This window comes from Phodopus roborovskii, unplaced genomic scaffold (genome assembly GCF_943737965.1).
Source record: "Phodopus roborovskii unplaced genomic scaffold, PHOROB, whole genome shotgun sequence".
Classification (NCBI taxonomy): domain Eukaryota; kingdom Metazoa; phylum Chordata; class Mammalia; order Rodentia; family Cricetidae; genus Phodopus; species Phodopus roborovskii.
This window is the reverse complement of record NW_026126407.1, coordinates 55306698-55319169: the sequence shown is the minus strand read 5'-3', so window position 1 is coordinate 55319169 and position 12472 is coordinate 55306698.

Here is a 12472-nt window from a genome sequence, read left to right as displayed (position 1 = left end):
AGAGGCTGTAACTGTTAAAATGGAGTAGCCACACATGCACCACACACCACACACACGCACACACACACACACACACACACACACACACACACACACACACACACACAAGCTTCCTGCTTTGCATTGGAAAGATAGGAAAGGTGCCCTTGGGGGAAACCCCACCCACAGCTAGGCCAGCCTGTGAAAGAACTGAGAGGGTCTCTGCTGTATACAACAGCTGCTGATGATGTGAGGTGAGGAGGGTGGAGGGATCCAAAGCTGGTAACTGAACAGAGTCATCCGTGTGGTACTGGCTTTGGAGGAATAAAAGATTCAAGATTGAGGGAACTGAAGATTCTTCTTCTGCAGTCACAGAGAGCTACTGAGGCCAGACAATCTGTGATAGGGCTGAATCCCTGCAAATAGGCCATGAGAGGCCGCTGTATGATGCTGTGTGGATATGAAGTATAGGTTGTCATGGAGACCCCAAGTTGTTGGGGAGGCCACAGTCATGAGACATCTGTCTAGAACACTACAGTGAGTGGAAGCAGTCCAAGAAAGAAATGCATGTTGCAGGCAGAAAAGCTGGAGGGATAGAGTCATCTAAGCCCTTGGAAACTGAAGCCCTCAATATCAGACATAAAGCTGTGGGATTTGGAGTTTGCCATGCTGGATTATAGTCTTACTTACTTTGGTCCAGCCTTCCTTAGCTGTGCCCCCATCCCTCCCTTTCAGAATACAAGTAATGTGTATTATGTGAGGGTGTATATTGAAAGTATGTGATTTGGTTTTTGCTTGTCTTTCTTTATTTTAAGAAGAGGTCACAATTCAGAGACTGCCTTGAGTCTCAGAAGAGGCTGTTGAGACTGTGAGGCTATGGGGACTTTTGAGGTTGAACTAACATGTTTTGTGGCATGAAACAGTCATGAGCTGTGAGGGCCAAGGAGCTGAATGTGGTTGTTTGACTGAGAAATGTCCCCCAGAGGCTCATGGGTTTGAATATTTTGACCCAGCTGGTGACATTTTGGAGGGAGGTTGTGGAACCTTTAGGATTTATAGGCTTTCTGGAGGAAGTATGTCACTGAGGATGGGCTTTGAGGGTTTATAACTTTGCCCTACTTCATGCTTTCTCTCCACTCTGTGTGTGTGTGTGGTTGAGATGTGATCTCCCAACTTCCTGCTCCAGCTGCTGGGTCCACATCCAATGCCATTAATCCACAAACTAAAATAAAGTCTTTTCTTTTAGTTGCTTTTGGTCGTGGTTGTTGAGGAATATTTGTACACAGTGTGAAGATGTGTTGCTGTAAGTGGTACAATAAGAAACTGAATGGCCAACAGTCAGTCAGGCAGGAAAGATAGGCAGGATTTCTGGGGAGAGAGAGGAAGACACCAGGAGATACCAATGAGACAAGAGGTAGTAAGACATACAGAATGAAAAAAATGGGAGGGGGAGAACACATGGTAAAACGTAGATGAATAGAAACTGGTTAATTTAAGTTATAAGAGCTAGTGGGACAAGCCTAAACTACAGCCTAGTTTTCATAATTAATAATGAGTCTCTGTGTCATTATTTGTGAGCTGGTGGCCCCAAGAAAAGTCCAACTACACGTGGTATTTTTCCACAGCATCAGAAAAGTAACTAACACAAGGATGAATGAAATCCTTTATAATTAAAAAATACAGTCTACCATGGCAGGGAAAGCAGAAGCATGGGGAAGCTGGTCACAAACTGTCCACAGTCAAAAAGCAGAAAATAGACAGGAAGTGGGGCCAGGCTATCAAACCTCAAGGCCAAACTTCCGAGATCCACTCCTTCCAACCTGGTTCCACATCACAAAGATTCCAGAACCTTCTAAAACAGTGTTACCTATAGGCAACATTACACATCTAAACAGCAATGACTAGTTCAGTTCCCACCCAGTACTCAGAAGGAAAAAGCAGAAAAGTCCATCCTGAACAATGTGAGTTGGAAGCTAACCTGAACTACATAAGACAATTTCAAAAAGAAAAAGAAAAAAAAAAGAAAAGTATACATGGCTTCAAGACTGACCACTCCACATTAGACAACCAATAAGAGGGTTCAAACCATCCCTGGGGGAAGCTAATTCTTCCTTAGTTGCCTGTTATTTCTTTGTCAGAGGTGAGGTCCTGAGAAATTGCCCTGGTGCCACATTTACACTTTCATTAATGTTGCAATTATTCCAAATGTTGTTTGTGCAGCCATTTTTAGAGAGACTGTTTCACAGCAGACTTCCTGGTATTTCAACCCTTACAATCTTTCTGCTCTCTCTTCTTCAATGTCCCCTGAGCTGTAGATTCAGGAGCTGTGATGTCATAGCATGCAATGAAGCTGGGTTTCCCATTGATCTATTGATCTCTGCATTTGCTCAGGTGTGGTTTTCTGTGGTATGCACCATTTGCTGTAAGAGGCTTTGTTGATGAAGAATGGTAGCTGCATTTCTCTGTCTGTATAAGTGTCAAATTTAGAATACAAAAAGGAATTAGATTTATCTTCACATGGTATCTTCTGATTATGGTTCCCCCTCCCCCAACTCCTCCCAGATCCTCCCTAACCACCCAAATCCACACTCTCATTAAAACAAATCTCTTATTAAATAAAAACAAACAGGCAACAACAACAAAAATAAAAACAGAATAGAATAAAATAAATAATAAAAAAAGAGCCAAAGGAAAAGCACATAGATATGGATTCTTCTACATTGAAACATCCAGTTATGCCAGCATCATTCATTAAAGATGCTTTCTTTTTTCCATTGTGTAATTTTGGCTTCTTTGTTTTAGCTATCCTGGGTTTTTGTTTTTCCATATGAGGTTGAGTATTGTTCTTTCATTATCTTTGAAAAATTGTGTTGAGATTTAGATGGGGATTGCATTGAATCTACATATTGCTTTTGGTAAAGTTCTTGTCATAGAGGTCTTTCAGTTGTTTGGTTAGAGTTACCCTAAGATAGTTTATATTATTTGTGGCTATTACAAAGGCTGATATTCCTCTGATCTCTTTCTCAGCCCATTTCTCTTCTCTGTATAGAAGGGCAACTGATTTTTTTAATTAATCCTGTATCCAGCCACATTACTGAATCTACCAGGAGTTCCCTGGTAGAATTTTTGGGGTCACTTATGTAAGCTATCATATCATCTGCAAATAGTAAAAATTTGACTTCTTCCTTTCCAATTTGTATCCTCTTGATCTCCTTTTGTTGTCTTATTGTTCTACCTACAACTTCAAGAACTATATTGAATAGATATGGAGATTGTGGACAGTCTTGTCTTGTTCCTGATTTTAATGGAATCACATTGAGTTTCTCTCCATTTAATTTGATGGTGGCTGTTGGCTTGCTGTGAATTGCTTTTATTATGGTCAGGTATTCTCCTTGTATCCCTGATCTCCCCAGAACCTTTATCATGAAAGGGTGATGGATTTTGTCAAAAGCTTTTTCAGCATCTGATGAGATGATCATGTTTTTTTTTTTTTTTCATTCAGTTTGTTTGTATAGAGATTACATTGACAGATTTTTGTATGTTGAACCATCTCTTCATCTCTCGGATGAAACCTACTTGGTCATGGCAGATATTTTTTAATGTGTTCTTAGATTCAGTTTGCCAGTATTTTGTTGAGTATTTTTGCATCAATGTTTATGAGACAGATCAGTCTGCAATTCTCTTTCTTTGTTGCATCTTTGTATTGTTTTGGTATCAGGGTAACTGTGCTTCATGAAAAAAGTTTGGCAATATTCCTTCTGTTTCTATTGTATGGAATAATCTGAGAAGTGTTAGCATTAGGTCTTCTTTGTAATCCTGATAGAGCCCTGGGCTCTTACTAATTGGAAGACCTTTTTTTTTAGTCGAGTTATTTATTTTGTGTGCATCTGTGTTTTGCCTGCATGTAACTCTGCGTGAAGGTGCCAGATCCTTTGGAACTGGAGTTATTGTCATTTGTGAGCTGTCATGTGGGTGCTGGGAATCGAACCTGGGTCCTCTGGAGGAGAGGACAGTGCTCTTAACCACTGAGCACTAATTGGAAGACCTAATTGGAAGACTTTTCATGACTGTTTCTATTTCCTTAGGGATTGTAGGTCTGTTTAAAATGGTTTATCTGGTCTTGATTTAATTTTAGTATGTGGTACCTGTCCAGAAAATTGATCACTTCTTTTAGATTTTCCAGTTTTGTGGAATACAGGTTTTTGAAGGTATGACCTAATGATTCTCTGGATGGATTTTTTCGGTGTCTGTTACTATGCCCCCCTTTTTTTTGTTTCTGTTTTGTTAATCTGGATATTCTCTCTCTGCCTTTTCGTTAGTTTCTATAACAGTTTGTCTGTCTTGTTGATTTTCTCAAAGAACCAACTCTTTGTTTAATGATGCTTTATATTGTTCTCTTTGTTTCTAATTTATTGATTTCAGCCTGATGTTTGATTATTTCCTGCCATCTATTCTGCCTGGGTGAATTTGCTTCTTTTTGTTCTAGAGTTTTCAGGTATGCTGGTAGTTGATAGTGTGGGATTTCTCCAAATTCTTTATGTAAGCACTTTGTTGTTGAATTTTATTGTTGTTGAATTCTAACTTTAACCCATAGTGGTCCAATAAGATACAAGGGGTTATTTCAATTTTTCTTTTTTGTATCTGTTGAGGTTTGTTTTATGACCAAGTGTGTGATCAGTTTTAGAGAAGTTTCCATGAGATGCTGAGAACTATATTCTTTTGTGTTTGGGTGGAATGTTCTATAGATGTCTGTTAAGTCCATTGGAGTCATAACATCTGTTAGTTCCCTTATTCTCTGCTAAGTTTCTGTCTGGCAGACCTGCGCATTGGTGAGAGTAGAGTGTTGAAGTCTCACACTATCAATATGTGGGGTTTTATGTATGATTTAAGCTTTAGTGATGTTTCTTTTACAAAGGTGGGTACCCATGTATTTGTGGCGTAATTGTTCAGAATTGAGAGTTTGTCCTGATAGATTTTTCCTTCGGTGAATATGAAATGCCCTTCTCCATCTCTTTAGATGAAAATGAGGTCTGGCTTCCATGATTAAATTAGCCACTGTGTTTTGTGATTGGACATAAGAATGGGGCAGTCTTGTGATGTCTATTTACTTCAGATAGAAAAGACTACAACAGTCCAAAGGAGCTGTCCCACTAAGCACAGTTTAGTAGACCAGGGAGTTCCACCAGGGTCACTTACAAAAGCATGTGAAACACTTGGTCAGCTACACCATGAGGGGTCTCCTTTCTCTCCATTGTTAACTACTAACATGTCCTTGGGAAGAGGATGGTCTCCAGAACCCATGCACCTCTTGTCCCTCCTGAACCACCCTCAGATTTCATGAGACAATGGACTGAGGCCAGTTTTCCTAGAGTCTCATGAGAGCAATCACAGTTTCTCAAATTCAGGGCAACAGTGATTAACATCCACATTGGAGGAAACAGACACACAAAAGCTTGCTTTTTTCTGAGCCATTAGGGAAACCTAGTATCCTGCCTAATGCTGATAGTCTGGGTAACTGTAAGCTACAGACCAAATTATGCCAGCACCAGACCATCTCAGAATGCTGAAAACAGAAGATGTTTTTTATTTAAATTTCAAACAAGCTTGTTTTACATGTCAATCCCAGTTCCCTCTCCCTCCACTCCTCCCCTGCCCCCACAAACCCCTATCCCATTCCATTCTGCTCCCCCTTCCATGGGGGATCTTCAAAGTCTGTCATATCATTTGGAACAGGGCCTAGTCCCTCCCCCATGAGTCTAGGCTGAGAGAATATCCCTTCATGGGGAATGGGCTTCCAAAGTCCATTTGTATACTTGGGATAAATATTGATCCACTACCAGAGGCCACATAGATTGCCCAGGCCTCCTAACTGACACCCACATTCAGGGGGTTTAGGTCAGTCCTATGCTGGTTTCCAAGCAATCAGACTGGGGACCATGAGCTCCCCCTTGTTCAGGTCAGCTGTTTCTGTGGGTTTCTCCAGCCTGGTCTTAACCCCTTTGCTCATCACTCCTCCCTCTCTGTAACTGGATTCCAGGAGTCCAGCTAAGTGTTTAGCTGTAGGTGTCTGCTTCTGCTTCCATCAGATACTGGATAAGAGCTGTAGGATGGCATTTAAGGTAGTCATAAATCTCATTGAAGGTAGCCTCTCCAGTATTGCTTAGATTCTTAGTTGGTGTCATCCTTGTAGATATCGGGAAATTTCCCTGGTGCGAGATTTCTCTTTTAACCCATGATGGCTCCCTCTATTATGGTATCTACTTTCTTGCTCTCCTCTATTCTGCCCCCAACTCAATCTTCCTTCTCCCTCATGCCCTCCTCTCCCTTCTTCTTCTCCACTTCTCTTTCTCCTAACTCCCTTACCCCTCCCATCATGCTCAAGAGACCTTGTCCCCTTCTCAAGGGGACCATGTATGTCTCTCTTAGGGTCCTCCTTGTTTCCTAGCTTCTCTGGTGGTGTGGATTGTAGGCTGGTAATCCTTTGCCCTATGTCTAAAATCCATATATGTCTTTTTGTGACTGGGTTACCTCACTCAGGATGGTTTCTTCCAGTTCCATCCAGTTGCCTGTGAATTTCAAGATTCCATTGGAGTTTTTTATTTGTTTGTTTGTTTGTTTTCCCATGAGTAGTACTCCATTGTATAAATGTACCACATTTTCTTTATCCATTTTCACTTGAGGGGCATCTAGGTTGCCTCCAGGTTCTGGCTATTACAAATAATGCTACTATGAACATAGTTGGACACATGTTCTTATTGCATGAATGTGCATCTTTTAGGTATGTGCCTAAGAGTGGAATTGCTGGATCTTGTGATAGCTGATGCTTATTTTCATGAGGAACTACCATACTGATTTACAAAGCGGCTGTAATAATTTGGCTATCATAAATGCCCTTCCTGGAGAGTGAGATCAACAACTAACTTCTCCATGGAGCCCTCAACTAATGCCTGTTGAAAACAGGATCAAACACTCATACATAAACACTGAGTCGAACTAGAACCCAGATGCAGATGGAGAGGACAAGACCATCCGGCAGAAACACATACAGACAGCTTACCTGAACAAGGAGGAGCTAACGGCCACTAGACTGATAGCTGGGAAGCCAGCATGGACTGACTCAGGCCCCCTTGAATATGGGTCTCAGCCAGAAGGACTGAGCAGTCTAAGAGACCTCAGACAGTGGAGCCAGGATGTATCCCTGGTGCACAAAAGGACCTTGCGAACACATCCCCCATGGAGGGATAACTGCCTTAATCTAGAGACAGGAGAAAAGCCCTAGTCCCTACTTCACATGACCTGTCAGATTTACATGACCCCAACTGGATGGCATTCCCCTACATATGGAATTGGGGTGGGGGGATGGGAGGGGAGGGTGGTTAGAGTGCATGTGAGAGGGCAGAGAGGGTAAAAGGGAGGGAAGGAGGAAGGGAGCGATGGAGGGAGGGAGGGAGGGAAGGAGGGAGAGGGAACTGGGATCGACATGTAAAATAATAAATCAAATTAAAAAAAAAATGCTTTGACTCCAAAATTTAAGTTGAAGGACAAGTTACTGGGGAAAAGGATTTCTATTTTTGTTTCCACAGAAAATGAAAAGATGTGGATTCCTTCCAGACTAATGTGGTTTGATCAGGCCAAACCGCCTGAAACAGAGTATAAGGTGATCCTACATTCAAAACAGCTGGACAAAGCAGCCCTACAGACTACAGCCAGGATTTCTGAATCTTCTTCGAATCCCCCATGACAGCGCCCCGTACCAGCAGGAAGTAGTTTGGAAAGAACAACGCCCAAATTCCCAAATATTGTGTATAAATGTTTGTTACCATTTAATTGGACTTTGTTATATAAAATAAAATAATAATAAAAAAAAGAATTTGCACTCCCACCAGCAACAGAGGAGTATATCCCTTTCTCCACATCCTTTCTTTGGTGTTTTTGATTGTAGTCATTCTAACTGGAGTAATATGGTATCTTATAGTGGATTTGATTTGCATTTCACTGATGGCGATGGATGTTGAGCACTTTCTTAAGTGTCTTTCAGCCAATTTAGGTTCCTCTATTGAGAATTCTCTATTTAGTTCTGTACCTCACTTATTAATTGGATTATTTGGTGTTTTGGTACCTAGCTTCTTGAGTTCTTTGTATATTTGGGAAATTAGCCCTCTGTCAGATGTGGGGTTGGTAAAGATCTTTTCTAGTCTGTGGGCTGCCATTTTGTCGTTGACAGTGTCCTTTACCTTACAGAAGCTTCTCCATTTCAGGAGGTCTAATTTCCTAATTGTTTAACCTCAGTGTCTGTGCTATTGGTGTTATGTTCAGGAAATGGTCTCCTGTACCAATTCATTCAAGGGTACCTCCCACTTTCTCTTCTAAGAGGTTCAGTGTGACTGAATTTATGTTGAGGTCTTTGATCCATTTGGACTGAAATTCTGTGCATGGTGATAAATATGGATCTTCCTGCAGTCTTCTACATGCTAGCATCCAGTTATGCCAGCACCATTCTTTTTTCCATTGTATAATTTTAGCTTCTTTGTCAAAAGTCAGGTGTTGATGGGTGTGTGGGTTATATCAGTGTTTTCAATTCGATTCCATTGGGTCTGCTTACTTATTTTTGTGCCAATACCAAGCTCTGTTTTCAGGATTATAGCTCTATAATAGAGCTTGAAGTCAGGGATGGTGATGCCTCCAAAAGGTCCTTTATTGTACAGGGTTGTTTGGGCTGTCCTGGGTCTTTCATTTTTCCATATAAAGTTAAGTATTTTTCTGTTAAGGTCTGTGAAGAATTATGCTGGAATTTTGATGGGGATTGCATTGAATCTGTAGATAGCTTTTGGCAAAATTGCCATGTTTCCAATGTTGACCATACCTATCAAAGAGCATGGGAGATATTTCCATTTTCTGGTATCTTCTTTAATTTCCTTCTTTAGAGACTCAAGGTTCTTGCTATACAGGTCTCTCACTTGTTTGGTTAGCGTTATCCCAAAATATTTCATGTTATTTGTGGCTATTGTAAAAGGTGGTGTTTCTCTGATTTCTTTCTCGGCCCATTTACCATCTATATATAGTAGGGCTACTGATTTCTTTGAGTTAATCTTGTATCCTACCACTTTGCTGAAGGTGTTTATCAGCTGTAGGAGTTCCCTGGTAGAGTTTTTCAGGTCACTTATGTAAACTCTCATATCATCTCCAGAAAATTGTTCATTTCCTTTAAATTTTCCAATTTTGTGGAGTACAGGTTTTCAAAGTATGACTTGAAAATTCCCTGGATTTCCTCAGTGTCCATTTTTATTTCCCCCTTTTCATGTTTGATTTTGATAATATGCATGTTCTCTCTTTGCCTTTTGGCTCGTTTAGGTAAAGTTTTGACAGTCTTGTTGATTTTCTTGAAGAACCAACTCTTTGTTATATTGATTCTTTGTATTGTTTTCCTAGTTTCTACTTTATTGATTTCAGCCCTCAATTTTATTATTTCCTGTCTTCTACTCCTCCAGGGTGAGTTTGCTTTTTGTTTTCCTAGAGCTTTCAGTTGTGCTGTTAATCTCTAGTCTGACTACTTTCCAGTTTCTTCATGTGGGCACTTAGTGCTATGAACTTTCCTCTTAGCACTGCTTTCAAAGTGTCCTAAAAGATTGGGTTTGTTGTGTCTTCATTCTCACTGAACTCTAGGAAGTCTTTAATTTCTTTCTTTATTTCTTCCTTGAACCAGGAATGGTGCAATTGCACATTCTTCAATTTCCGTGAGTTTGTAGAGTTTCTGCAATTTGTGTTGTTGCTGAATTCTAACTTGAAAGCATGGGGTCTGATAAGATATAAGGGGTTATTCCAAGGTTTTTGTACCTATTTAGGTTTGCTGTATTGCCAAGTATGTGGTCAGTTTTAGAGAAGGTTCCATGTGGCACTGAGAAGAAGGTATATTCTTTTGTGTTTGGACAGAATATTCTAGATGTCTGTTAAACTCATTTGGGTCATAACTTCTGTGAGTTCCTTTGTTTCTTTGTTAAGTTTCTGTCTGGTGGTCTTGTCTAGTGGTGAGAGTGGGATGTTGAAATTTCCCACTATAAGTGTGTGAAGTTTTATGTGTGATTTGAGCATTAATAATATTTCATTTATGAATGTGGGTCCCTTTGTATTTGGGGTATAAATGTTCAGAATTGAGACTTCATTCTCATGGATTTCTCCTGTAATGAATATGAAATTACCTTCTTCATCTCTTTTGATTGATTTTAGTTTAGTTTAAAGTCTAATATGTTAGATAGATATTAGGATTGCTACACCCATTTGTTTCTTGGGTCCATTTAATTGGAAAATCTTTTTCCAACTCTTAACTCTGATGTAATGTCTGTCTTGGAAGTTGAGGTATGTTTCTTGTATGCAGCAGAAGGATGAATTTTTGTCTTTGTACCCATTCTGTTAGCCTATGTGTTTTTACAGGCAAGTTAAGACAATTAATATTGAGGGATATTGATTGACCATTGATTGTTAATTCTTGATGGTTTTCGATTTGGTGGTGGTGGTGGTGGTGGTATTGTGTATTCATTTACCCCACCACCACCACCTTCTTCTTTTGGCTGTTGGTAAAGTGGGATTATCCTATTTCCTATGTTCTTGTGGGTGCAGTTAACTTGCTTGGGTTGGAGTTTTTCTTCCAGTACTTTCTGTAGGGCTGGATTAGTGGATACCTATTGTTTAAACCTGGTTTTGTCATGGGATATCTTATTTCTCCATCTATAGTGATTGAAAGCTTTGCTAAGTATAGTAGTCTGGGCTGGCATCCATGGTCTCTTGGTGTTGGTAGACCTTGGTGTTGTCCAGGACCTTCTGGCCTTCAGTTTCCATGGAGAAATCAGGTATAATTCTGATAGGTTTGCCTTTATATGTTACTTGGCCTTTTTCCTTTGCTGTTCTTAGTATTCTTTCTTTTTTCTGTATATTTGGTGTTTTGATTGTTATGAGAGGGGACTTTTTGTGGTCCACTCTATTTGGTGTTCTGTAAGCTTCTTATACTTTCATTGGCATGTCTTTCTTTAGGTCGAGAAAGTTTTCTTCTGTGATTTTGTTAAATATATTTTCTGCACCTTTGAGTGGGTTTCTTCACCTTTTTCTATACCTATTATTCTTAGGTTTGACCTTTTCACAGTATCCCATATTTCCTGGATATTTTGTGTTAGGGATTTGCTGAACTTAAGATTTTCTTTGGTTGATGAATCTATTTTTCCTAGTGCATCTTCAATGCCTGAGATTCTCTCCTCCATCTCTTTTATTCTCTTATTTATGCTTGCATCTTCAGTTCCTGATTGCTTACCCAACTTTTCTATTTCCAGCATTCAGTCAGACCATGTGGTTTTTGTTTTGTTTTGGTTTGTTTGTTTTTTATTATCTCTATTTCAGCTTTCAAGACTTGCGCTGTTTGAATTCAATTATTTCTTGCAATTTTGGGTTTGTCTTTTCTTCCATATTTTAGTATTGCAAAATACATATTTTTATTATCATTTGTTATTATTTTATACATCGATCCCAGTTCCCTCTCCCTCTCATCCTCCCATACCTCCTTTAAAGGATTTTCTCATTTCCTCTTTTAGGGTCTCTATCATCTTCATGAAGTCATTTTTTAAGTTGTTCTCTTCTGCTTCATCTGTGTTGAGATGTTCAGGTCTTCCTGGTGTAGATTCCTAGACTCTGGTGGTGTCGTATTGATTTTTCAGTTGTTGGATGTGTTCTTATATTATTTTATTCCCATCCTTTCTTTCCAGTGGGTGCAGGTGGGGTTTCTTCCTCTCCTAGTGGGTACAAGTCCAAGATTCTCTTCTGAAGGGTGCAATCAGGTCCAATATTCTGATGGGTCTCATGTTGAAGCAGACAAGCTCTGCGATGTCAGAAGACTTTGGATGGCTTGATCTATGCATGAGTTCCCCCATGCACAATCCCCAGGCCTCAGGGGATTCTGAGCAGGGCACCCCAGAAGGCTTTTTTTTTTTTAGATTTATTTTTAATTATCCAGGGGTGGGGTATATGAACATGACAACAGGTGTCCTTGGAGGGTAGAAGAGGGTATCAGATCCCATGGAGCTGGAGTTGCAGGTAGTTGTGAGCTAAGCAATCTGAATGCTGAGAACCAAAGTCCTCTGCAAGAGCACCAAATTCTCTTAACCATTGAGCCATCTCCTGAAAAGCTTTTTTTCTTTCTCAACATGGTTGAGGGTTTGGCCCTCCAGATGCTGTGTACATGACTATTGTACCCCTAATAAAGAAAATAATAAAGTACAGGGATGGGGACATTATATGAGATGTAAGATGTGCCTCAGCAAGGCACATCTTCAAGTCCTTCAAGTCCCAAAGGGCAGACAAGAATCCCCAATGTCATAACAGACATTGTTATGTCAGCCCCTATCAGTGAAGTGGCCACACCCACTGGAGGAGCAACAGGCACCAGATGTAGACTCCAACTTCCTTAAGAAAGATCTTAGGGAAAGAGCATGTCTCAGTGGCAAAGTGCTGG